The sequence below is a fragment of the Hemiscyllium ocellatum genome, chromosome 48, assembly GCF_020745735.1.
Source record: "Hemiscyllium ocellatum isolate sHemOce1 chromosome 48, sHemOce1.pat.X.cur, whole genome shotgun sequence".
NCBI lineage: Eukaryota > Metazoa > Chordata > Chondrichthyes > Orectolobiformes > Hemiscylliidae > Hemiscyllium > Hemiscyllium ocellatum.
In genome coordinates this window covers 1,399,751-1,427,627 of record NC_083448.1, presented here as the reverse complement: position 1 = coordinate 1,427,627, position 27,877 = coordinate 1,399,751, and positions in this window count along the sequence as shown.

Here is a 27,877-nt window from a genome sequence, read left to right as displayed (position 1 = left end):
GCCTCCACAACTCTCTGCGTTATTGAATTCGGATTTTCACTATCTTCGGAGAGAAGAAATATCTTTTTATCTCAGGTTGAAATCAGTATCCTTTATTCTGTATCTTTGTCCACGAGTTCGATACTCTGCCCAGGAATGGAAGCACATTCCCAACATCTAACTTGTCAAGCCCCCTCTGTATCTTGTACGTTTCAGTAATATCACCCTCATTCATTTCAACCACAATTAATACTCAAGAACAAACCTCGACAAGCAGACCAAACAAAGTCAGAAACACTAACCACTTTACCATACATCAAAGAAGTTTCAGAAATGACAGTGAGACAACTAAAACCCCTCCGAATCCTAGTAGCACACAAACCCACCAACTCTAAAACAAAAACGAACAAACTTAAAATACCCAGTACAACCCATGGACAACACCAACGTCATCTACAAAGTTTCATGTAATGACTGCCGCAAACACTACGTAGGGCAAACAGGAAGAATCTTAGCCATCAGGATACAAGAACACCAGCTAGCTCCACATTACTTACTAATGGAGTAGCGTCCACAGTGTCACTCCACACTGCCAAGAATTCTGCATTTAACCTTTCTGCCTTTCTTTATGCAAATGCAACCTTACAAAATAAGTTGCTTCACACTTTTTAAGGTTGAACTCTATCTGCCACTTATCAGACCAGCTCTTCATCCTGTCAATATCCTGTTGCAACCTACAATAGCCCTCCACACTATCCACAACCCCACCAACCTCGGTGTCATCGGTAAAGTTACTAACCTACTTGTCCACTTCCTCATCAAAGCCATTTATAAAAATCACAAGGATCACAGGTCCCAGAGCCGATCCCTGTGGAACACCACTGGTCACTGAGCTCCCGGCGGAATACTTCCCATCTGCTACCATCTTCTGTCTTTTATGAGCCTGCCACGCCCGTATCCAGACAGCCAAATTTCTCTGCGACCCATTCTTCCATACTTTGAGGCTTTGTGTGTCGAGGTTCGAATCAAAATGATGGCCGACACACTTCTTAGTTTACAGTGTGGAAATAGGCCCTTCAGCCCAACAAGGCCACACAGACCCGCCGAACAGCAATCCACAAAGACCCATTCCCTTTACATTTACCCCTTCACCTAACACCACAGGCAATTAAGCATGGCCAATTCGCCTAATCTGTAAATTGTGGGAGGAAATCGGAGCACCGGGTGAAAAACCTGGCAGACATGAGGAGAATGACCAAACTCCACGCCAGACATTTGCTTGAATCAGGAATTGAATCCGGATTTCGGGCAGTGTATGACAGCGGTGCTAAACTTTGTGCCACCGCGCTGCTCACCAAGTGAAAAAAAAACAGGAGGAGATACACAACCAATTCACTGCGATGTGTACGAAAGTAACGCGGATGATTTTACAGACATAGCAAAGCAATTTTGGAGATGTTATAGACATAGGAAAGCAAGGCTAGAGATATTACAGAGAGAAGAAAGCAAGGCTGGAAATGTTACAGTGATGGGGAAGCAAGGCTGGACATGTTACTGAGAGACGAAAGCAAGATTGAAGATGTAACAGAGATAGGAAAGCAAGACCGGTGATATTACAGAGAGAGGAAAGCAAGGCTGTAGATATTACAGAGGTACGAACGCAAGGCTAAATATGTTACAGATATAGGAAAGCAAGACTGTAGATATTACAGAGCTAGGAAAACAAGGCTAGAGATGTTACAGAGATAAGAAAGCAAGGCTGGGGATGTTACAGAGAGAGCAAAGCAAGGCTGGAGATGTTACAGAGATAGGAAATCAAGGTTGATGATGTTACAGAGATAGGAACGCATGGCTGGAAATGTTACAGAAATAGGAAAGCAAGGCTGGTGATGTTACAGAGAGAGGAAAGCAAAACTGTCGATGTTACAGAGCTAGGAAAGCAAGGACAGAGATGTTAAAGAGATAGGAAAGCAAGTTTGGAGATGTTACAGAGATAGGAAAGCAAGGCTGGTGATGTTACAGAGTTAGGAAAGTAAAGTTGGTGATGTTAAAAAGATAGGAAAGCTAGGCTAGAGATGTTACAGAGATAGGAAAGCAAAATTTGTGATGTTACAGAGATGGGAAAGTAAGGATGGAGATGTTAGAGAGATAGGAAAGCAAGGCTGGTGATGTTACAGAGATAGGAAAGCAAGGTTGGGAATGTTATAGAGAAAGGAAAGCAAGGCTGGAGATGTTACAGAGATGGGAAAGCAAGGCTGGATGTAGTCAAGTGACAGCGTGGCCTGTGCATGCTAGAAGGGTTTAGTGAGATATTTTTAAATTCATTCACAGGATATGGAGGAGAGGTGTAGCCGCTGGAGATTGAAGAGATAGGGAGAGGTGTAAGGGCTGGCGGAAATTGCACTGATCGAGGGGGCTGGAGTATGAGATAACGTTTGTGGAGAGACGGAGAGTTACTGAGATACAGATGGATGCAGTGGCTGGTGGAGATGACAGGGAAGGATGGTTTAAGAACGGTATTGTGCAATGACTTACGAGAGAAGTCTATGGAATAGACAAGGCACTGGGAGGAACTGAAGGAGTGACACCTTGGAGTGTTCAATCACAAGAGTTATAGAGTATCATATAGACAGAAGAGGCCCTTCAATTGTCAGTGACAAAAATAAGGGTCCTGCAGACACTGGAAAACCTCCTTCCTAACGTCTGGGGGGTAGGGCTAGACTTGGGAGAGGTGTCCTACAGAATGCTCAAGCAACAATGTTACATAACAAAACCAGACGGTGTCAGATTAAACACTGACACAGAAACCTCCTGCTGACTCACCTCCCTCAGCTTTACTGTGTCAGGGTTTACAGCCGGGGATTGGGATTCATATTCCTCCCCATATACTAGGCCTTTAATTAATATCTACCATCCAGACTCACCTTTTTTCTGGCTTAGCATTTGGAAGGGAAGATGCTTCCCAGTAAGATTGGCAATTCCACTACTTTTTGAGCTGAATGTGGATAAGAGCACTTGGCCAAATCCACCCTGTTACAGCTTCGAATGCACCTTATCAAGTAGATGTGCCTCCTGTAGAGGCTTTGAGAATGGGTTACATTCAACCATTTCATTTTTTAAGACTTGATTTTTTTTTCTTTCCTTTTGATTAATGAGTGGCTCCCCTTGACATTCCAAGTGCACCACCTAAATGAATGACTAGCCATGATAGTCCAAGCAAGCCCGAGTTCCCCCAGGAGGAAGAACACAAACAAAAGACATTGAATAAAAATCAAAAATGAATCACACATAAAACAGACTTTACAACAGCTGAATCAAAACAACTAAGAACTTTTCCTGGAAACAAATAACATAAACATATGTAAGATGAGATTTTCCCCCGTGTTCAGAGGAGGCAATACTTCCTTCCAATAATCCCACCATCGCATCTCCCAGCAAGAGGCATGCCCTCGGCCCAGGCATTACAAAGTTTTTTTTTAGATTAGATTACTTACAGCGTTCGGCCCAACAAGTCCACACCGACCCGCCGAAGCGCAACCCACCCATACCCCTACATTTACCCCTTACCTAACACTACAGGCAATTTAGCATGGCCAATTCACCTGACCCGCACATCTTTGGACTGTGGGAGGAAACCAGAGCACTCGGAGGAAACCCACGCAGACACGGGGAGAACGTGCAAACTCCACACAGTCAGTCGCCTGAGTCGGGAATTGAACCCGGGTCTCAGGCGCTGTGAGGCAGCAGTGCTAACCACTGTGCCACCGTGCCGCCCTACTATGTTGACTAAATAAATTCCAACATCTTATAAGACAGAAGTTAAAGGTGGGCGACCCCCACACCAACACCACGATACACTTAGCAAAACACAAGATGAAAATATATAAAATTACAAAATTACAATCCCAGCAAGTAAAAAGCAACCAAATAAAAAAATCTCAGAAACGCCCCCCAATAATCAAATAAACCGGAAGAGCTATAGATAAGAGTCCATAGAAAGGATAAGGAGCTAACACTCCCCCTCCCGCACCACCACGGAAAGGTAGAGAAGAGAAAAAGGAAGAGAGGAGGAGGAAAAACAAAAGAAAAGGGGTACAAAATCAAATCATTATCCATACAGTTCAAATCCTGCATCTATTTGAAAGCATCCAGGAATTCTTTGACTTTTTCGGTGATCTGAAGTCATATACAGATCCTCAATGACTGCAGCATGGCATTGCTGGATACCGCATAGAATATTGAATATTTAAATCCCACAAACGCTTCTTTGCCTCATCAAATGCCTTCCTCGAGTGGACTACAGCCAGAGAACAACATTATCCTGGAGCCCTTGTGTATCATGTCATGGGTATCATTCCCCAAGATTCTGATGGCCTCCAGCGTCATTTCCTTTTCCCTCTAATGGCGAGGTTGAACTAGGACCTGGCGGAGGCGCTCAGTAACCCGATGGGCACACTCAACCGGCAACCAGCCCAGCTCAGACTCCAGTTTCAGTAGCTGTGGGAGCCATTGTTCCATGAAATCTGCAAGCTGGCCTTCTTCCTCCCGTTCGGGAAGACCGAGCAGCCGAATATTTTTACGATGACCTCTTCAATTGACTCATCAATCTTATCTCAGAGTTTAAGAAACTTCGAAATTAGGCTCGCCCCAGCAGGTCTCTGTTGCTAAGGGGTAGTGTGGGAGAAGTTGTGAACTGCGAGAGTCTTTACCTTCGGTCATTTTACAAAGCATAGACTGATAAAGTTTGATGTAGAATTGCCAAGGATTCAGGGCAAAAATTATTTTAGCAACTTAGCAGGCGAGGTGAGGGTGGGTACCCCACTTTGCCTGAGTCTTTGGCAGAGCTCTGCAGTCGCAGACCTAATTGTTAGCCACCACTTTGGATCTCGCTGGCACCCTTTTGAAAAAGGGAATAAGGCAAAAGACAGAAAATTACAAACTGATTAGTCTAAACCCAGTCGTGGGTACGTTCCTGGAATCTGTTGAGAAGGATGAGATTTCTGAATATTTGCCAGTGCATGGTAATGTAGGGCGAAGTAAGTCTGGTTTCATCAAAGGGAGGTCATGCGCATGAATCTGTTAGAACGCTTTGAGGATGTAACAAGCAGGTTAGACCAAGGAGAGCCAATGGAAATTATGCGTTTGGACTTCAAGAAGGACGTTGACAAGGTGCTTCACAAGAGGCTGCTGAGTAAGATAATGCCCCATGGTGTCAGACATAAGGTACTAGTGAGTACAGAAGCTTGACCGTCTGACAGAAGGTAGAGAGTGGTAATAAATGGGTCCTTCTCGGGATATCAGCCAATGACAACTGTGTTCCGCAAGGGAACCACAACTTATTACTTTGTATATTAACAAACTAGATGAATGAACTGAGGGCATACCGGCGAGGTTTTTAGATGATGCAAAGGTAGATAGAGGGACAGATATTATTGAGATGGCAGGGAGGCTGCAGAAGGATTTAGAAAGGGTAGGAGAGTGGGCAAAGACGTGTCAGATGGAGTATAACCTGAGAAAGTGCGAGGTGATGCACTTTAGTAGGAAATAGAGTGGCATGGACTATTTTATAACTGGGGAGAAAATTCAGAAATCTGAAGTGCAGTGCGTTGCGAGCTCCAGTCAGGATTGTCACAAGATAAATGTGCAAGTTGTGTCAGTAGCTAGGAAGATGTTGTATCTGCCGGACAGTGTGTTTGAAATCTTATATTCAGCAAAAGAACTGAGTCGATGCTTATAAACAATGATATTCGTTTATTGAACACAATTAATATTAGAACAATAAAACGTATTGTAACGTAATGAAAAACAGTACAATCTATCTTATGGTTTAACTTAACTTTGGATGATCACATACCACCCCACCAGAAGTTGACCGGATTCCACGCAGCGAAGTCTTATTGTTCTTCTGATGGTCTTGTAGGTGCCTTGTCTTTCAGTGGCCATTCTCGAGTTACTACTCTCTGAGCAGTTTACGGTAATTCTTATCCTCACAAGTCTTCATGCCTTTTGGTTGGTGTGGAGAATCTGCCAATGGAATGATCAATTACTCTGATCAATCAGACCCAACTGGGCTTGTCAAATTGATGGCCCAAAGGCGAACATTCCATTCTCCCATTCAGATCCAACTTCAAGTGTGTTTTGCAGGGTCTGTAGCTATAAGGTTTGTTTGCAAAGCATCTCTGTGTAGCTGCAGCTTGTCTGGATTCTGCAGCATGTGAATGAGCACAGAGACTTAGGTCAAGGCTGTGTTCTACTTCCCACCATGCTTTAATCATTTTTCATTTTTTATAATTCCATGGTAAATTTACTATTGTCTATCGTAAGATTATTATCTTAGGTGACCCGTCTGGTCAGAAAAGTAAATGCAGTAATGACATTTCTTTTGAGATGACTTGAATGTTACAGCAGGGATGGATTTCCGCGGCTCTATAAGACTCTTGTCAGATCACATTTGGTGTATTGTGTACCGTTTTGGTCCCCATAACTCAGGAAGGATGTTCCACCCCTGAGCTTGTTCAGAGGAGCTTCATAAGAATGGTCCTAGGATTGAAAAGCTCAACATATGAGGTTTCTTGGTTTATACTCACTGGAGTTTATAAGTGTGAAGGGACCTCTAATAAAAGCATAAAGTATACTGGTTGCCTGGTCAGAGTAGATGTTGGGAAGATGCGTCCACTGTTAGGAGAGAAAGGACTCAATGACATAGCCTGAGAGTCAAGAGAAAATCTTTAGAATGGAGATAAGGAAAAACGCCTTCAGTCTGAGAGTGGTGAATCTGTGGTAGAATGGCAGTTTCCTTCCGTAAAGGATATAATTGAACCAGGTGAGTTTTTTTTGTCAATCGATTCATAACCACCATGTCTCTTAATTCCAGATTTAAATTTATGCTCCGCCACTTGTTGTGGCAGGATTTGAATCCAGGTCACTCAAATATTATCTGAGGGTTTATCTCAAAATAATTCAATTATAACACCACGAGGCCACTGACTTTCCCAATTTCCACAGTGTGACTAACGTGTGCAGTATGATATGCACTGGGATTTGCCTTCATGTTATCCTTGACTTCTTTATCAAGATATGGATGATTTTTCTCCTTTATGCTATTTCTCTTTGGTCTTTATTATCTCACTAATTATTACCAAATTTCTTCAGTTGTCCTGTCTTTGACTGTTCTTTTCTCCTCCCAGTCCACCACAGCCAAATCCTTCCTTAGGCCAGTATTATTATCATTGTCTGACACTTAAACTCTCATGATTGACTCAGCCTTCACTCTTTCAATCTGAATGCGAAATTTCAGCAAGTTGTGGTTATGCCTTCCAAGGCAAAGCTCATCCAACAACCCTTTCTTGTTACATAATATGAAATCTAAATTAGATTAGGTTCCCTGCAGTATGGAAACAGGCCCTTCGATCCAACAAGTCCACACCGACCCTCCGAAAAGTAATGCACCCAGTCCCATTTTCCTCTGAGTAATGTACCTAACTCTATGGACAATTTTGCATGGCCAATGCACCTGACCTACACATCTGTGCACTGTGGGAGGAAACCCACGCAGACAGGGGGAGCATGTGTAAACTACATGCAGACAATCCCCCGAGGCTGGAATCGAATCGGCGACCCTGATGCTGAACCACTGAGCCACCGTGCCGCCCCATTCTCTGATTGGTTCCATGGCTTCCTGTCTCAGAAATAATCTCTCATACTCTCTATGAATATTTATTCAAGGATATCACTGTCAAGTTGATTAATTGGCGAATTGCTAATATTGTCCCCTTTTTACGAAGGATAGTGGGGATAATCCAGGTAATTGTAGACACGGTAAGCCTGACATCAGTGGTAGGGAAGCTGCTGGAGAAGATACTGAGGGACTTGAGGAAAATCCCAAAGGCTGATTTTCATATATAAGGAGCAAGAGAGTAACTAGAGAACTGTTTGGCCCACACAAGGACAAAGGAAGAAAGTTATGCGTGGAGTCAGATAAAATGGGCGAGATTCTCAGTGAGTACTTTGCATCTGTATTCACCAAGGAGAGGGACATGACGGATGTTGAGGTTAGGGATAGATTTCTGAGTACTCTGGGTCAAGTCGACATAAAGAGGGAGGAAGTTTTGGATACTCTTAAAGCTATTAAGGAAGACAAGCCCCCAAGTCCCGATGGGATCAAACTCAGGTTACTGAAGGATGTTAGTGTGGAAATAACCGGGGATTTAAAATATATCTGTGCAAGATGATTGAACATGTGTGAGGTCCCGGACGACTGGCGAATTGCTAATATTGTCCCCTTGTGAAAGATAGTGGGGATAATCCAGGTAATTGTAGACCGGCAAGCCTGACATCAGTGGTAGGGAAGCTGCTGGAGAAGATACTGAGGGACTTGAGTAAGGCATTTTATTATGTTCCCCACGGTCGGCTGATGACACCAAGATTGTTGGAGCAGCAAATAGTGAAGGGGTCTGTCAGAGAATACAGCAGAATATAGATAGATTGGAGAGATGGGCACAGAAATGGCAGGTGGAGTTCAATCTGTGCAAATGCAAGGTGATGCATTTTGAAAGAACCAGTTCAAGAGTGAACAACACAGTAAACAGAAAAGTCCTGGGGAAAATTCACTTACAGCAGATCTGGGTGTTTGGGTCCATTGTTTTCTGAAGATGCCAACAGAGGTGAGTAAAGGGCCAAAGTGGCATATGGCATGCTTTCCTTCATTGAATCAGTTGTTGAGTACAAGCGCTGGCAGGTCATGTTACAGTTGCATAGGACTTTGGTTTGGCCACATTTGGAATACTGCATATAGTTCTGGTCACCACATTAACAAAAGGATGTGGATGCTTCGAATAGGGTACAGAGTAGGTTCACCAGGATGCTGCCTGGGTTGTACGGTGATGGTTATGAAGAAATATTGACGAGATTAGGACTATTTTCAATACAAAGTCAAAGGTTGAAGTCTATAAAATCAAGACAGATATACAAAGGATGGATAGCAAAAAGCTTTTCCCCCAGATTGTGGAACTCAATTACTCGGGGTCATGAGTTCAAAGTAAGAGGGGAAAGGTTTAGGGCAGATATATGTGGGAAGTTCTTTACACGTAGGACAGTGGCAGCCTGGAACGTGTGGCTAGCAGAGGTGGTAGGGGAAAGAACGATATCGTTATCTAAGATGTATTTAGACAGAAACATAAATGGGCAGGGAGCAGAGGGATACAAACCGTTAGAAAATAGGTGGTAGATTTAGAAAATAGGAGGATCTGGATCAGCACAGGCTAGGAGGGCCGAAGGGTCGGTTCCTGTGTTAGAATATTCTATGTTCCTTATCATTCATTCTAAAAATATCAAGTTTTCAACTAATTGTGTGCTACAATTTAATAATGTAAATTATTTATTTGATAGTGCATGTCAAATTATTGTCATTTCTAAATTACAGTCACAGGTTCAAAGAGATGTACAGCATGGAAACAGACACTTCGGTCCAACTTGTCCATGCCGACCTAATATCCCAACCCAATCTAGTCGCACCTGCCAGCACTCAGCCCATATCTGGCTAAACACTTTCTATTCATACACCCATCCAGACGCCATCTAAATGTTGCAATTGTACTAAACACCATCACTTCCTCTGGCAGTTCATTCCACACATGCACAACCCTCCGATGAAAAATTGCCCCTTACATCTGTTTTACATTTTTCCCTTCCCAACTGAAACGTATGCCCTCTAGTTCTTGATTCCTCCACCCCAAGGAAAAGACCTTATCTATTTACCCTATCCATGCCACTCATGATTATTAAACCTCTATAAGGTCACCCCTCAATCTCCAGCGTTCCAGGGAAAACAGCCCCAGGCTGTTCAACCTGCAGCTATAGCAGAAACCCTCCATCCTTGACAACATGCATGTAAATCTTTTCTGAACCCTTTCAAGTTTCAGCTGATTGAGCAGGTCCTGGGGATTTTTGCACCTTCATGCGTTTCAAGACATCCGGCATTTCTTCCTCTGTAATATGGACATTTTTCTTGATATCACCATATATTTATCTGTATATCTATTTATCCGTATGTCCTTCTCCTGAGTAAACATTGATACAAAATACTCGCTTAGTATCTCTCCCATCTGCGGCTCCACACAAAGGCCGCCTTGCTGATCTTTGAGGGGTCTTTTCTCTCCCTGTTTACCCTTTGGTTCTCAATGTATTTGTAAAATTCTTTTGGATTCTCCTTACCTCTATTTGCCAAAGCTATCTCATGTCCCCTTTTTTGTCTTCCAGATTTTTCTCTTTAGAAACTCCTCCAGCCTTTATACTCTTCTAAGGATTCACTCAATCTATCCTGTCTGTATCTGTTATATCCTTCCTTGTTATTCTTAACCAGCCCCTCAATGCCTTTAGTCATTCAGCACTCTCTGTTCCTACCATCCTTTCCTTTTACCTTAACAAGAATATAATGTCCCTGGACTCCGGCTATCTAATTTCTGAAGGTTTCCCATTTTCTAGACGTCTGCTAACCTGCGAAAATCTGCCGCCACCAGCTTTTGAAAGATCTTGCCTATTACCGTCAAAATTGGCCTTTCTCCAATTTAGAACTTCAACTTTTAGATCTAGTCTATCCTTTTCATTCATTATTTTAAAATTAGTAGAATTGTTGACAAAGAACTGAACCTCACACATTTCAGATAAGAAATTAAATCGATTGATTATATTTAAATGTTATAATTCTATTTGGTTGTTCAATCAAATACTCATTCTGAATATTCAATCTGTCAGATGTCAGCTAATTTACAAATGATAGAGTGACAATGTATGCATTGGAATACTGAGATTGAATCTGTAATGTGATCACCAGCACAGTCAGACAACATGTTCTTTTTCGATACAAAATAAAACGTGCAGTCCTTACTCTTGTGCCATGAAAGGTTATTTCGTGTTAATATTTTAATTCCATCAACATAGAATCAATTTTGTTGTCTTCAGAGATGATGCAGTTATTGTTCAGTTGAATAATTATAGCTCATACCTTATTATTGTACAATTCACAAACATGGCAAACTCCTGATTATTGTGCAGATCAGTAAACCGATCACTTTGCATCATGACGAACATTGAAAGTGGATTCCAAAAGGGTGAATTGGGTACAGTGTTACTGGACTTCAGAGCTGCATGTAGCACTCAGAGAGACACTGGCCTGATCCTGAATCTGAAAAGAGAGTTTCCAACCTGGGTCAGGGCAGTCATTCAAACAGTCCCTCACAGAGAACCATTTGGAATCCACCTTGAGCAGGAGGAAACTAGCCAACAGTCTATCACTGCTCTCAGTGTAGGAATAAATGCTGTCTAAATTAGATACCAATGACTGACCAGGAATCAGGCATTACAAATTCGTCATCAGTCAGAGCCTGGCCCCGGGAGCAGATGTATAGATATGGAGTGTCAGAATCACATCGCACATGTTACTTATGGTGATGACATCTGGCATGTCCCCCATACTCCATACATCTGCCCCCGGACCAGACACTGGGTGAAAACGTTCATATTTGACAGTCTTCTGCAGCATTTTGTGTCTCACAGTGAACCCTCTGAAACTATATCCAATACATGTATCTTTACATTCAACAGCATCAAAATAAAATTATACGTGTCTGTGGATGGTCAGGTACTAATTCATAGATCAACCAGCAGAATGTATCTGAAGAAACCAGAAAAAAAAACGGCAAGCCAAAAATCGTTTTAAGAACTGAACTTGGTGGATTTTGTCTGGTCTGGATAACCACACATATTGTGCTGACACTCAGGTGAATGTAACAATTACACCAAACTGGTAGTCTTGGTCTACCGTCCCTCCCCACCTTCCTGACCTCAAACACCTCACTCCCTCACACACCTCACTCCCTTACATACCTCACTCCCTCGCACATTCACCAACTGATGAGAATCCCCAAGCTGATGAAACTTCGAACATTGAACGGTACAGCACAGTGCAGGCACTTCAGCCCTCAATCTTTTGCCAAACTTTTATCCTACTCTAAGATCAGACTAACCTACATAACCTTCAATGCAATAACTTCCGTGCGTCTTTCCAAGAGTCTTCTGAAATGTTCCTAAAGTATCTGACTCTACTACCACCGCTGCGGGAAAGCCCTAGCTGCTCACCCTTTCTTTGTAAGACATGCCATCCAGTCCAGGCAGCACCCTGGTAAGTCTCCTCTGCACACTCTCTGAGGCTTCCACATGTTTCCTGTAATGAGGCAATCAGAACTGAACACAATATTCCAAGTGTGGTTGAACCACATCTTTATAGAGCGAAAAAATAACCTTTGTGCTCTTAAACTCAATCACCCTGATAATGAAAGACAACACACCGGATTCCTTATGAACAACCCTATCAATTTTGGTGGGAACTTTGAGAGATCTATGGACAATGACCCAAGATCCCTCTGTCACTCCACACTGACAAGAATTCTGATTTTAACCCTGTATTCTTTATGCAAATGCAACCTTCCAAAATAAATTGCTTCACATTTCTTTAAGGGTTGAACTCTAACTGCCACTTATCAGACCAGCTCTACCTCCTGTCAATACGCAAACTACAATAGCCCTCCACATTATCCACAACCCCACCAATCTTCGTGTCCTAGGCAAACTTACTAACCTACTTGTTCACTTACTCATCAAAGTCATTTATAAAAATCACAAAGAGCACAGGTCCAGAGTGATCCTTGTGGAACACCACTGGTCACTGAGCTCCATGCTGTATACTTTCCACCTGCTACCACCCTCTGTCTTCTATAGGCCAGCCACGCCCGTATCCAGGCAGCTACATTTCTCTGCACCCCATGCTTCCGTACCTTCTGAATGAGCCTACAATGGGGAACGCCTTGCTAAAATTCATGTTGACCACATCGACTGGTCTACCTTCATCAATGTGTTTTTTACATCTTTGAAGAATTCCATAAGGTTTCTGACGGATGGCCTGCTTCTCACAAAGCCATGCTGACTATCTGTAATAAAACTATCATTTTCTAAGTAATTGTAAATACAGTAACTCAGAAAAGTCTGAAAGCTTTTGCCCACCACTGATGTCAGACTGACATATCGGTAATTCCCGGAGTTACCCCTATTGCCTTTCCTGAACAAGGAAATAACATTTGTCACCATCCAATCATCTGGCCCGGACTGCTCCAGTGGATAGTGAGGACACAAAGATCATCGCCAAAGGCACACCAATCTCTGCCGTCACTTCCTGGAGTAACCTAGGGTAACCCCAACAGGCCCGGAGATTTATCTATCCTTATGTCTGTAATTCATTCAATCAGTGTATATATCCCTTCAACTTGTCTACACCCTGTTCAACCAACTGATTGACTGCTTTCCACTTCACTGCAATACACAGTGCTGCCTTCCTGAGTAAGTACAATTCACAACATTCTGTGAATCATGGAATGAAAAAAAATAAAGGAATGCACCAATGCCTTCCTGATGAAGACCTTATGACCGAAACATCGATTCTCATCCCCCTCGGATGCTGCCTGACCCTGCTGTGCTTCTCCAGCACCACACTTTTTGATTCTGATCTCCATCAACTGCAGTCCTCACTTTCTCCATTACTGAGGGCTGTCCCCTCTGTACACTGAGTGGGGAATTAACCATCAGAAACCCATTGTATGTGGAGGTGACTGCTCAGTTCTGGAAAGTTGCACTTAATGAATACATTTTTTTAAAAGAAATTACAATTCCACAGATATTCATTCAGCACCAGAGTTAGAGTTATGGTTTATGGTTTGAGCAGCTTGATAACAAACAGGAAATGACTGAAGAATTCCGAGGTACAATGTATTTCAGGTATTATATTCCAGTTTACGTTAATGCTGGGAGTATTATCAGACAGGCTGACAGATGTGATAAGGGAATGAGTTGACATGTGGAGGTGTGACATTTTTACCATTACAGAGACGTGTTTGAGGGAGGTCAGGGTTAACAACTCAATACTCTGTTGTACTGGAACTATAGGCAGGACAGGACAGGGCAGGGTGTTAAAGATGAGGTGGTGTTGCATTATTAATTAACAAGTCAGTTACTGCTGAAAGGGTGGACAATATCTTGGAAGTGTCTTCAAATGAGGCTTTGTGGGTCGACGTTTGAATCAAAATGATGATAGACACACAGCTTTTTAAAGCATCTTTTAACTTACAGTGTGGGAACAGGCCCTTCGGACCAACAGGTCCACTCAGACCCTCCAAACAGCAACATTAAGATTGACAAGTCGCCAGGCCCAGATCAGATTTTTCCTCGGCTGCTTTGGGAAACGCGAAATGCAATTGCTTCGCCACTTGCGAAGAACTTTTCATCCTCGGTCTCCACTGCAGTCTTACCTGAGGACTGGAGAGAGGCAAATGTAATTCCTCGTTTCAAGAAAGGAAATAGGGAAATCCCCGGCAATTACAGTCCAGTCAGTCTCACGTCTGTCGTCTGCAAGATGTTAGAAAGAATTCTTAGGGATAGGATTTATGACCATCTGGAAGAGCATAGCTTGATTAAATGCAGTCAACACGGATTTGTGAGAGGCCGGTCATGATGAGGATCGAGATGTGGATGTTTTGTATATGGACTTCAACAAGGCATTTGATAAGGTTCCCTGTGGCAGGCTCATTCAGAAGGTTAAGAGGAATATGCCACCGGGGAACTTAGCTATCGAGATACAGAATTGGCTGGCCTACAGAAGGCAGCGAGTGATAGTAGAAGGACAATATTCTGTCTGGAAGTCAGTGGTGAGTGGTGTTCCACAGGGTTCTGTCCTTGGACGTCTATTGTTTGTAATTTTTATTAATGACTTGGATGAGCTCGTTAATAAAATTGAACGATGGGTCACCAAGTTTGCAGACGACACAAAGATTGGAGGTGTTGACAGTATAGAGGGCTGTTGTAGGCTGTAGCAGGACATTGACAGGATGCAGAGATGGGCTGAGAGGTGGCAGATTGAGTTCAACCTGGAAAAATGCCAGGTGATGCATTTTCGAAGGTCGAATTTGAAAGCTGAGTACAGGAATAAGGATGGGATTCTTGGAAGTGCGGAGGAACAGACAGATCTTGGTGTGCAGATATATATATCCCTTAAAATGGCCACCCAAGTGGACAGGGTTGTTAGCATATGATGTTTTGGCTTTTATGAACAGGGGGATTGAGTTTAAGAGTCGTGAGATCTTGTTGCAGCTCTATAAAACTTTGGTTAGACTGCACTTGTAATATTGCATCCAGTTGTGGTCGCCTTATTATGTGAAAGATGTGGATGTTTTGGAGAGGGTTCAGAGGAGGTAAACCAGGATGCTGCCTGGACTGGAGGGCTTACCTTATGAAGAGAGGTTGATTGAGCTCGGACTTTTTTCATTGGAGAAAAGACGGAGGAGAGGGGACCTAATTGAGGTATATAAGATAACGAGAGGTATAGATAGAGTTGAAAGCAAAATACTATTTCCCAGGGCAGAAATAGCTAACACGAGGGGTCATAGTTTTAAGCTGGTTGGAGGAAAGTATAGAGAGGATGTCCGAGGCGGGTTCTTTACGCAGAGCGTTGTGAGAGCATGGAATGCTTTGCCAGCAGAAGTTGTGGAAGCGACGTCATTGGGGACATTTAAGAGATTGCTGGATAAGCATATGGTCACAGGAATGTGAGGGTGCATACATGAGGATCAATAGTCGGCACAACATCGTGGGCTGAATGGCCTGTTCTGTGCTGTACTGTTTTCTGTTCTATGTTCTATTTTCAAAGTCCTTGTACTTAATAATAACTTGGTCTTGGGTGTGGAAATGAGACCCATCATTTTAAAGCTCCACACTGTGAGTTGTGCACTGTTTTCACCATATTGTTATAAAAATGAACAGAATAAAGTAGGGGGTGGGGGGCGGGGTGGGGAGGGGAGTGTTTATTGGACAGTCTAAAAGTTGGTATTACGAAAGGATGTCGGACCTTCAGTAAAAAAAGACTTTGCTGTTAATAGTTAGAACAATGCTGCAAACATTTACACAGAGATTTCCAGTTCAAGTCACACACAAGGATGTTGGGCTGGGCTGATGGCAGCCATCAATGAAGCTGCACGATTCTGTTTGGTTACTGACATTGCGGAGATGACACACGCTGGATATGGTTTATTAGGGATTCAATGTAAGATGCCATGTGCTGCAGGAACCATTCACCTTTATAACACATTCATTCAGGATTGGGTCCAAGGTACAGAATTTCAGATTTTAGCTGGCACACCAGAAGGGATATACTTGCAAGACATGGTTGCTTACAGGTCCTTGCTACAAATATTGAACTGCATTTGGACCAGCTCCATGTGCTCGTCCATTGACCAGCCTGGCCCACACCCATCTCCCTATGTCTCTAACCAGTCTATTGTGAGGGATTGTGTGAGTAACTGCCCAGCTCCAGTTTGGAAGCTCCCTGGACAGAATTCGGGCATGGCCATTGTTTTGGAGGTCGTGGTGAGGGCCAGTAAATCTGTGTCTGAATGTAGGTTTTTCCTCAATGTCATTTCCAACAGCTTTGCTGCCTGCAAGATGGTGTATTCACTGAACTGAGCATGAATCGGCTGTTTACTACAGTCACTGAACTGTAATAGTTAGGTGCGCGCTCTGGTAATTCAATTATGTTCATTTCAATAGTTTTCAACTGAAAAACAATGATTTGGTTTATTTTAAAATATGTAAGAAACAAAGTGACATTAACTCTTCATTATACAGAATGTAAAAGTGACCTGTTGTATATTTCCCACAGACCAATCAAGCAACAATCAGATATTATCTAGAAAGCAAGATTATGTGAACAGGACTGTGACCCAGGCAACATCACCATCCTCTCTGGTAGGTTCTGTCCCACTGAAAGGACACAGCTAGGCGGGGGGGGGGGGGGGGGCAGCTCCTTGACGGATAGCCAATGTAGGTTGGCGTGATGGCTCATTGGTTAGCACTGCAGCCTCACAGCACCAGGGTTCCAGGTTCGATCCCAGCCATGGGCAACTGTCTGTGTGGAGTTTGCACATTCTTCCTGTGTTTGCGTGGGTTTCCTCCCACAGCTCCAAAGGCCTGGAGCTCAGGTGAATTAGCCATGATAGTGGGTTGCTCTTCGGCGGGTTGGCGTGGACTGTTTGGGTCGAATGGCTTGTTCCCATCCTTTAGGGGATCTAATCTAATGGTAGTGCTCAGCACTGATGCTGGCTGCTGACTGCTCTGCGGCAGGTTATGGGGAACCAATAAAAGGAAAACATTTAATTGACTACATCATCACTGATCTGCCTGCTGCAGATACACCGCTCCATTTCATATATCGGTAAGAATGTTCACTGCACAGTCCTTATGGGGAACAAGGGCTAACTTCACATTTTGCCGACCCTCCTCACCATGACATGTACTGAATGGTACAGACTTAAAACAAATTAAACAACTAATGATGATGCATCCATGACGTATAATGGCCCATCAGCAGCAGCAGAACCATATTCTGTAGAACTCATAGACTCTGCAACTTCCTGGACCGACGCTCCTCCCCCTGTACAGTAACCATCACGGCCGAACATATCTCCCATTATAAAGTAACCATCAGAGCCCGGCATACCTCCCACTGTACAGTATCCGTCACGGGCTGGCATAACTCCCACTGTACAGTATCCGTCACGGCCCGATATTCCTCCCTCTGTACAGTAACCATCACCGTCCGTCATACCTGCCACTGTACAATAATCATCACACCCCGACATACCTCCCACTGTACAGTAACCATCACGGCCTGACATACCTCACACTGTACAGTAACCATCACGGCCCGACACATCTCCCACTGTACAGTAACCATCACGGTGTGACATACCTCCCACTGTACAGTAACCATCATGGCCTGACATACTTCCCACTGTACAGTAACCATCAAGGCCCGACATACCTCCAACAGTACAGTAACCATCACAGTCTGACATGCCTCCCACTGTACAGCAACTGTCACGGCCTGACATACGTCCCACTGTACAATACCCATCACGGCCCGACACATCTCCCACTGTACAGTAACCATCACGGTGTGACATACCTCCCACTGTACAGTAACCATCATGGCCTGACATACTTCCCACTGTACAGTAACCATCAAGGCCCGACATACCTCCCACAGTACAGTAACCATCACAGTCTGACATGCCTCCCACTGTACAGTAACTGTCACGGCCCGACATACGTCCCACTGTACAATAACCATCACGGCCCGACATAACTCCGACTGTGCAGTAACCATCACTGCCCAACCAACCTCCCATTCTACAGTAACCATCTCGGCCCAATGTATCTCCCACTCTAACTGGGTCAGTGTTGAGTGCAAAAGAACATGCTGGGAGCAGCACCAGCCAGACCTAGAGATGAGGGACAACCTGGAGAAACTCTTACTGCCTTCTGCTGCAAAATGGGACGACTTGTATTCCGACAGCACAAGCAGCAAGTGATGGACAGAACTCAGTGATTCCACAATCAATGGTTCAGATCTATCCCTGCAATCCTGCCACATGTAGTTATAAAAGATAGTGGACAATGAAAGAGACCACTGGAGGATGAGGCTGCTGCTCTCCAACAATGAAATCCCCAATTATTGGGGAGCCCAGCACAGCAGGAAAAAAATAAAGCTGCTGCTTTTGGAACAATTTTAACCCAGATGGGCTGAGCAGATGATCTATTTCAGGCTCTTCAGTATGTCTGACCCCAATCAGACCCAAGTCAGCATCACTGACCCCAATCTTCAGACAATTCGATTCACTCCACACAATGTCAAGAAATGGCTGGGACACTGTTCCAATCCAGCAACAACACTGACACCTACCAACAATGTGATAAACTGCCCGCATGTGTCCTGTGATCAAAAAGCAGGGCCCTTGCATTGCAGCCAGTCACTGACCCATCGATGTACGGTCCACCATGAAAATGTGATGGAAAGTGTCAGCAATAATGGGATCAATCAGCAATAATCTGCTCAGTGTCATTCACCTAGTGACCCGTCAGGCTCACTCAGATCCTGAACCCACTGCAAGCTCAGTTTAAAAGAGTGGAACTACAAAGGGGCAGTGAGAGTAATTACTCTTAACATCGAGTCACCATTTTACAGGGTGTGACAATAGGAGCCTGAGTAAAACTATAGTTAATCACAGTAATTATCCCCAGCAACAAAGATGCATGTTAGCAGTGTGAGTACTTATTCCCAGCAACAATAATGCCAGTTGTTAGTGTCAATAATTATCCCCAGCAACAATAATATCGGTTCTCAGTGTGAGTAATTATCCCCAGCAACGATAATGTCTGTTCTCAGTGTCAGTAATTATCCCCAGCAACAATAATGCCTGTTCTCAGTGTGAGTAATTACCCCCAGCAACAATAATGCCTGTTTTCAGTGTGAGTAATTATCCCCAGCAACAATAATGCCTGCTGACAGTCTGACTAATTATCCCAAGCAACAATAATGCCTGTTGTCAGTGTGAGTAAGTGGAACTCCAGGAAAGCTCTGCAGCCACTCCTCTGGAAAGAGAGTGTCTGAGTCTAAACCACTTCCAGCTGCTGTAATGACCCTCTCTCCATCATGAGGTCAGACGGGGAATAGTCACTGATTATACCATTCCTGAAACAGGCCATGCTGAAATGCAACAAGACCTAGAAAACATCCGGATTTTGTCTGACAAACAGCAAGTAATGTTCACGACACTCAAACATTAGACAAATATGACAATAAAGAGTCAAACCAGCATTCTTTAATTTTCAATAGCATTCCCATCACTGAGTTCCCATCACTGCGTCTATCAGCATCCTGCGTGCCATCATTGACTAAGAATTGCCCTTACCTAGCCATATTAATAACTCTGCCTTTGAGCCAGGTCAGAGGTTAGGAATTCACCTACTAACTCCCCAAAACCTGTGATGATTATTCTTGCAATGTAATGTGAGGTGAAATTCCAGCCAATTTAATAATTATCACTTTCACGACCATCCATCCATATCCCACTGAGGTGCAGCAATAGTAGTGTATACCATCTACAAGACTCACTGCTCCAAGGCTGAGTGGACAGTACCTTCTAAACTCACTGCCATCTAGAAGAACAAAGGCAGCAGGGAGTTTGGAAAATCAGCTATCTGCAAGCGCACTCCTTCATACGATCAGATGTGGTGAGGTTGGCTCATGAGTTTACAAATCCCAACTCCTCAGATCACAAAACTCAGTCCAAATGCAGCAAGACTTGGACAGCAGCCAGGCTTCGGGGCTGACAAGTGATAAATAACATCTGTGCCACACAAATGTCGGATAATGACCATCTTAAATCATCTCATCATCGGCATTCAACATTCAAAGGCAGTACCATTGCTGAATCCATTGGCACTAACATTCTCAGGTTAATCCAAGACCATTTCACTACCACGGTGAGAACACCAGATCAAAAGTTAGGAATCCTGCAGCAAGTAACTTTTCCTCTGCCTTGCCAAAGCCTGGCCAAATTCTCCAAGGTTAAAGTCAGGAATATGATCGAATAATCTCCACTTGTTTGATGAGTGCAATTCCAGAAGTACTCAGACATGTTGACACGATTAAAGACCTAGGAGCCGAAATAAATGGTCCCCATCCACAAAGATCCCTCCCTCCACCACTGACACTCAGCAGCAGGTATGAGTACATTGACATTTCCTCTGTTAGCAGCATCCGCAGTCATTACCATTGTCATCTGGAAAGAAAAGGACAATAATCAGGGAATAGTGATCATAATTCATTTGATTTTAGCATAAGTATTGTAAAGGACAAAGCTAGATGAAGAAGGCACTGTCTAACTTTATTTCTTCAAGTAAACAGAAACAAGTAACTAGAAGATAAATCAGAATCAGAGCACTGGCCGTAGTCTGAGAGGAGATTAAAATAGTTCTAAGAAAATGTGTTCTCATAAAGTGAAAAGGTCAGGCAGCTAAATCCAGAGCCCCCTTAAAATCTAGGAATACAAATACAGAACAGGAAATCTTATATCACACAATGGGCATGTAATATCACAGAATGACGAGAGGAGTGAGGAATATGGAGGGGTGAGATCTAAAATGAAATTAGAAAGCAAACAGTGTTTGTGAAATGATGCTGTCAAGAAATATCAAATCATCTTTAGCAGATTTCTTTTCTGATCAGAGAAGGAAAAGTAAAATAAGGAATATAAAAGGCAAGCAATAGAAACTGTCGAATGTTTGCATATGGTTCTGAGTTTCAATTAAAGCTTAAACGACCTCAACAATGGGGGCTATTGTGATGAATCTGGGAGAATTGTTTGAGAAGCCCATCACACCCTCCTCGATGTTACTATATTCAGGGATGTAAGACCTGATCATGGAGACACGGTGGTAAGGATGGCAAGATTTGGGAAAGTTTAATGAAAAGAGAAATTGCCAGTTCAGTCAAAAAGAAAAAGGAAGTACACCTAAGAGTTTGGGAACTGAAGACACTCAGAAGCCTCGAAGAACATGATAAAAGACAGGAAAAACATAAAGAAAAAGAGTTGGGAGGACGAAAAAGCACGATGCAATGTCTTTATAAACAGTATTAAGGAAAATGCCAAAGCAGTTTATCAGGAGGAACAGAGTAGCCAAGGAAAGAGTACGCCCAATAAAGCACAAAGGAGGGAATTAATGCTTGGATCTGGAGAAAGGGGGTTAAGTCTTTAATAAATACTTTGTATTGGTATTCACAAAGGAGGAGGACATGGTGGGTGGTGAGTCAAGAAATGGATATGTTGATATCTGATGTAATTTTGATTTTAAAAATGGCAAGTCTTCAGGAAGTGATGGGATTAATTCCAGAATACTGAGGGGATCAAGGGAGTAAATTGCTGAGACTTTGTGCACACATTTTGTTTGCTCTTCAGTCACAGCAGAGGTTCCAGAGAACTGGAAAAAAGCCAATGTTGCTCCTTGGTTGAAGAAGGGCAACACGGATAATTCCAGAAATTTCAGCTCGATGAGCCTTACATCAGTGGTAAGGAAAATATTGGTGATTCTTAGTGGTAGGAATGACCCACATTTGGAAAAAATATGGACTTATTCACGCTGGGCAGCATAGTTTTGTGTGGGGGAAAAATGTGTCTCACAAACGTGATTGAATATTTTGAGAAGGTGGCAAAAGTCATTGATGAGGACATGGAGCTGGACGTCGGCCATCTGGATCTCTGCAAGGCCTTTGATTTGGTTCCTTACAGCAGGCTCATACAGAAGGGGATGTGAAGTAGGATCAGCGGTCAGTCAGTAACATAGACAGAGAACTGCTAGATCATAGCAGTCAGTAGTGGTGGAAGGGGTTTTGTTTCGGTGTGGATATGTGTGAATAGATTGGGGGAGTTGCAGATTGTCAAGATAATTGCCAGATGATGCAACAGGATATACGTGGGCTGGAGACTTGTATGGAGAAAAAGCAGATGTAATTTAAAATGAGCAATTGCGAGTTGATACTTTTGAGAAAGTCTGCTGCAGGAGAGAAATATACAATAAATGAAAGACCTCTAAGTAGTTTCAGCATTGAAGGGATTTGGGCATACAGATCCATAGTTCCCTGAAAGTGGCAACAAAGGAAAACATTGTTACATGTTGCAGGTGGATAGGACTATATTTCGGCATCATTTAGAATATTGTGTGCAGGACTGATTACCAGATCAGCAAAGGGATGTCGAGCTGTTGGAGAGGGTTTGAAAAGCTTTCACTAGGATGTTGTCTGTTTTGCAGGATATTAGACATAAGTGGAACTTGTTACAGGTTTACAAAATTATGAGAGTTATGGATAGAATAGACAGCTGGAGTCTTTTTTCCCCCCAGAGTAGAAATATTAATTGCTAGGGGGCATAAGGTAAGGTAATTGGGGAAAATTTAAAGGAGATATGAGAAGCAAGTTTTTTTTTTGCTGTGTTCCAGACAGAATGGAAAGTGCCCGGAATGCAATGATGGAGGAGGCTGTAGAAGAAGATACAATAGCAATGATGGTATCTTGACATGTGCATGAATTAACAGGGAATATAATGATATACAACATTTTATAACTTCTAAAGACATCAAGTATCAGTGTAACTTAGTGAGCCAAAAGGCCTGTAACAGTTCAAGACAAGATTTCAGCAAGATAGTGACCAATTGCTGATTGAATAACTCCTGATGATCAGCAGCCACATTCATGCAGATCTCTCCTCATTAATTTTCAGGTGCATGTTCTCCCTCCCATTGTGGGGAAACTCAATATGGACAATTTGACATGAATGTTAGAGCTGGTATCTGGTGACGCCATCATGACCCTCGCTCCTGTGGCCTTCTGTCTTGGACACCAGCGTCTCAGGAGACACTGCACAGACTGAAGCTGCATGTACTACATATCCTCTAATGTTGGCATCTGACATATGTCAGCCTCACCATGCCACCCCAGCAGATCTCCGACCTACTGACAGTACGCTTCTGTACTTCAGTGCTGCAGCTCAGGGTGCACTGACGGCTCTCATTGCAATGCTGCTGCAGGGACACTGTGTTCAGGGACACACATTCAGCTCATGGACTGTCCCTCTGGGCTGCTCACTCCATGTTTGTACACACTCACTTTGAGCTGACTTGAAAGCTCACAGAATTATTGCCTTACCTCACCCTGCCTTTAGCAGTGTTACCCCTCAGCTAGAGCTCCTAGGCTCACCCGCCTGCTGCATTTTCTTGGCGTTTAGTGCAAACACAAACCCAGGAAGCTTGGTATCATTATCCAAAGTCAGTCACGGTGCCTAACACAATGAGTCAAGGGGAGTCTCAGATCCCAGTCCTGGAGCTTGAACATGGTCAGTCAGTCTCTCCTGGTTGTTAAGGAAAGGATCCTTCCCTGGTGAGGAGCTGAATGTTGGTAGATTTAGAGGAAGGTATCGGTTCCTTAATTAGCAAGTTTGCAGATGACACTAAGATTGGTGGAGTAGCAGACAGTGAAGGGGAATGTCAGATAATACAGCAGAATATAGATAGATTGGAGAGGCGGGCAGAAAAATGGCAGATGGAGTTCAATCTGGGCAAATGCGAGGTGATGCATTTCGGAAAATCCCATTCAAAAGTGAATTATACAGTAAATGGGAATGTCCTGGGGAAAATTAAGATCTGGGTATTCAGTTCCATTGTTCCTTGAAGGTAGTAACGCAGGTCAGTAAAGTGGTCAAGGTGGCATATGGCATGCTTTCCTTCATTGGACAGTGTATTGAGTAGACGAGTTGGCAGGTCATGTTACAGTTGTATAGGACTTTGGTTTAGAATATTACGTACAGTTCTGGTCTCCACATTACCAAAAGGATGTGCATGCTTTGGAGAGGGTGCAGAGGAAGTTCACCAGGATGTTGCCAGGTATAGAGGGCTCTAGCAATAAGGAGAGATTGAATAGCTTTGGAGTGTATTTTCGTTTGAAAGACGAAGGTTGACTGGAGATCTGATTGCTGTCTGCAAAATCATGGGATATACAGACAAGGTGGATAGCAAGAAGCATTTTTTTCCCCGAGACTGTGGAACTCAATTACTAGGCATCACAAGTTCACAGTTGCAGGAGAAAGGTTTAGGGCAGATCTGTGTGGAAAGATCTTTACGCAGAGAGTGATGGGGGCCTGGAACACTTTACCAGCGGAGATGGTACAGACGGGAATGATAACGTCAGTTAAGATGTATACAGACAGATATATGAATGGGTATGGAGCAAATAGGTGACGGAATAGGCGACAGGTTTAGACAGAGAATCTGACTCAGTGGAGGCTTAGCGGGCTGAATAGCCTGTTCCTGTGCTGTGATTTTCTTTGCTCTTTCAATGGTCTGCAGGTTAGATTGATTTTAGAGTAGGATAAAAGATTGGCACAACATTGAGGGCTAAAGGAGCTGTACTGTTCTGTGTTCAAAATAGGGAGGGTTACGATGGCAGGAAGAGGTTTCAGGAGGCTGGAGAGGATGGGATCTGAATGAAATAGATACATTAGGGAGGTTTACTAGGATTGTCGGAGGTAACAGAGCCAGCAATGGTCTGATCTGGAGAAAACTACACAGACTCTGAGGGTTGTGGGGATTGGAGGTGGTTTCATAGGGAGCACATAGAACCACAGGGTGTTACAGGATTGTGGAGACCTGCACGGTCTACATGTGTTCATGAAGATGGAGAGGTTGGGAGGGATGGAGCAGTTTACAGGGAGAAGGGTGTTAGTAGGATGGAGCGGTTTACACAGACAGGGAGGATTTTCGGTGAATGGAGCAGATGACAGAGATAGTGGGTTGTATAGATTGGAGGACCAAACAGAGATATGGAGGGTAGTTGTGACTGAAGATGTTTGTAGATAGGAAGTTTTACTTTGGCAGATTATTTAGATATGAAGGGTGTGGAGTCTGAGAGATTATCCAGAAGGGCAGTAATTTTGGTTGGAGACAGTTTCACAGATAAGGAAGCATTAGTAACCTCCTCCAGTTTGGTCAAAGAGGAAAGGGTTGTAGGGGAGGGTGAGTTTATACAGGTAGGGGTGTAAGAGCTGGAGAAGGTTATAGAGATGATTAAATGGATGGAGATACAGGAGGGGCTTCCATTGAAAGGGTGGGTGTTAGCGATGGGATGATGTCACACAGAGAGTGAGTCTCGTCAGAACTGGATTGGGAGAACCACAGGCTTTCAGTGGGTTATACAGATCGGGAGTGCTGCAGGGACCTGAAAGCATTGTTGTGTCTCGATCGAGTGATCGTGTCTTTATACTCGAAGAGGTTACATAGATACAGAAACATTGAAGACAATGTGTGCCGCCTTCTTTTTCTTGAACAGAGACTCAATATGTGGGCGGCACGGTGGCACAGTGGTTAGCACTGCTGTCTCACAGCGCCTGAGACCCGGGTTCAATTCCCGACTCAGGCGACTGACTGTGTGGAGTTTGCACGTTCTCCCCGTGTCTGCGTGGGTTTCCTCCGGGTGCTCCGGTTTCCTCCCACGGTCCAAAGATGTGCGGGTCAGGTGAATTGGCCATGCTAAATTGCCCGTAGTGTTAGGTAAGGGGTAAATGTAGGGGAATGGTTGGGTTGCGCTTCGGCGGGTCGGTGTGGACTTGTTGGGCCGAAGGGCCTGTTTGCACACTGTAAGTAATCTAATCTAATCTAATCCCCCATCAGCCAGGGTCCCCTAAACCTGCCAGCTTTTCCCTTCATTCCAACAGGGACATATTGGATTCTAGAGATCACACTTTTAAAAGTCTCCCATTTACCAGTCATTCCTTTTCCTTCAAACATACCACCCAGTGGATGGGAGCATGATGTGGAGGAGCTGGTGTTGGACTGGGATGGACAACGTTAAAAATCACACAACACCAGCTTACAGTCCAGCAGGTTTATTTGGAGGAACTGGGTTTCATAGATCTGCTTCATCAGGTGGTTGTCGAGCACAATAAACAGGCCCAGAATTTATAGCAACAGGATTGCAGTGTGATGGAATGTAATACCAAACAAATTTAGTTTAAGTTGTCATCTTTCAGAATGATCACCTGGACTTCGAAAGCTGGTGCTTTGAATTAAATCTGTTGGACTATAAACTGGTGTTATGTGATTTTTAATTCATCCAATCAACCTCTGCTCGATCCTGCCAAATAGCCCCAAAATTAGCCCTGCTCCAGATTAAGACCTTAACCTGTGGACCTGCCTGATCTTTTTCCATAACTGTGTTATAAAGAGTACAGTTGTGGTCATTGGACCCAAAGTGCTCTCCGACTGACACTTCAATCACTTGTCTGACCTCGTTTTCGGAGGGGAGGTTTCGTTTTCAGCTGCCTGCGTAGAGTGGGGCCCTCTCTAATGATCTAGGAAACTTTCTTGGACACATTAGACAAATTCCACCCCATATAGGACTTTTACACTCTGGGTGGTCCAGTCAATACAGGGGAAGTTAAGATCTCCAACCAATACTATTCTATTATTTCTATAGGTACCCGCAATCTCTCTTCACATCTGCTCTTCTAGTACCCGCTGGCTATTTGGGGATCCAGAACACCATCCCAGCAGACTGACCATCCCCTTTTTATTTCTAACTTCTAACCATATGACCTCATTTGATCACCCCGAAAGAGTATCCTCTCTTAGCACTGTTGTTATGTCCTCCCTTATCAATAAGGCAGGTGCTCCTCCTCACTTACTTGTCCTTCTGTCTCGCCTGCAGCGTCTGTATTCTGGAACACTGAGCTGCCAGTCCTGCCCTTCTCTCTGCCATGTTTCTGTTATGGCTATAATATCCTAGTCCCCAGAGCCAATCCATGCTCTGAGCTCGTCTGCCTTTCCTGTCAGGCCTCGTGTGTTGAAATAAATGTCCTTTAAACCAGAAGTATTTTCCCTCCCTGTACTGTGCCACGGAGATCCTTGATAGGAAACTTGCTCTTGATGGCTGATGCATTTTCCCCTGACTAGTTGATGGTACCTCTCTTAATCAGAGTCCAAACCCCTGCCAAACTAGTTTAAACCCTCCAGGGTAAGACAAGCAAATCTCCACCCTGGGATACTGGTGCCCTTCTGGTTCAAGTCAAACCCGTTCCACCTTGTTCAAGTTACCTCTACCCCAGAAGAGGTCCCAATGATCCAAGAACTCAAAACCCTACCCCTCCACCAGCTCCTCAGCCACACTCCATCTGGCCTATCTTTCTTTTTCTATCCTCACTGGCATGTGGCACTGGGAGTAATCCGGTGATCACAACCCTTGAGGTCCTGCTTTTTAACCTCTTTCCTCACTCCCTGTACATATTTCACAGGATCCCAAGCCCTTGACTAACTATGTCATGTGGACCGATGTGCACAATGACCTTTAGGTATTTACCCTGTCACTTCAGAATGTTCAGTAACCGCTCAGAGACACTCTTGCTCCTGGTACCCAGGA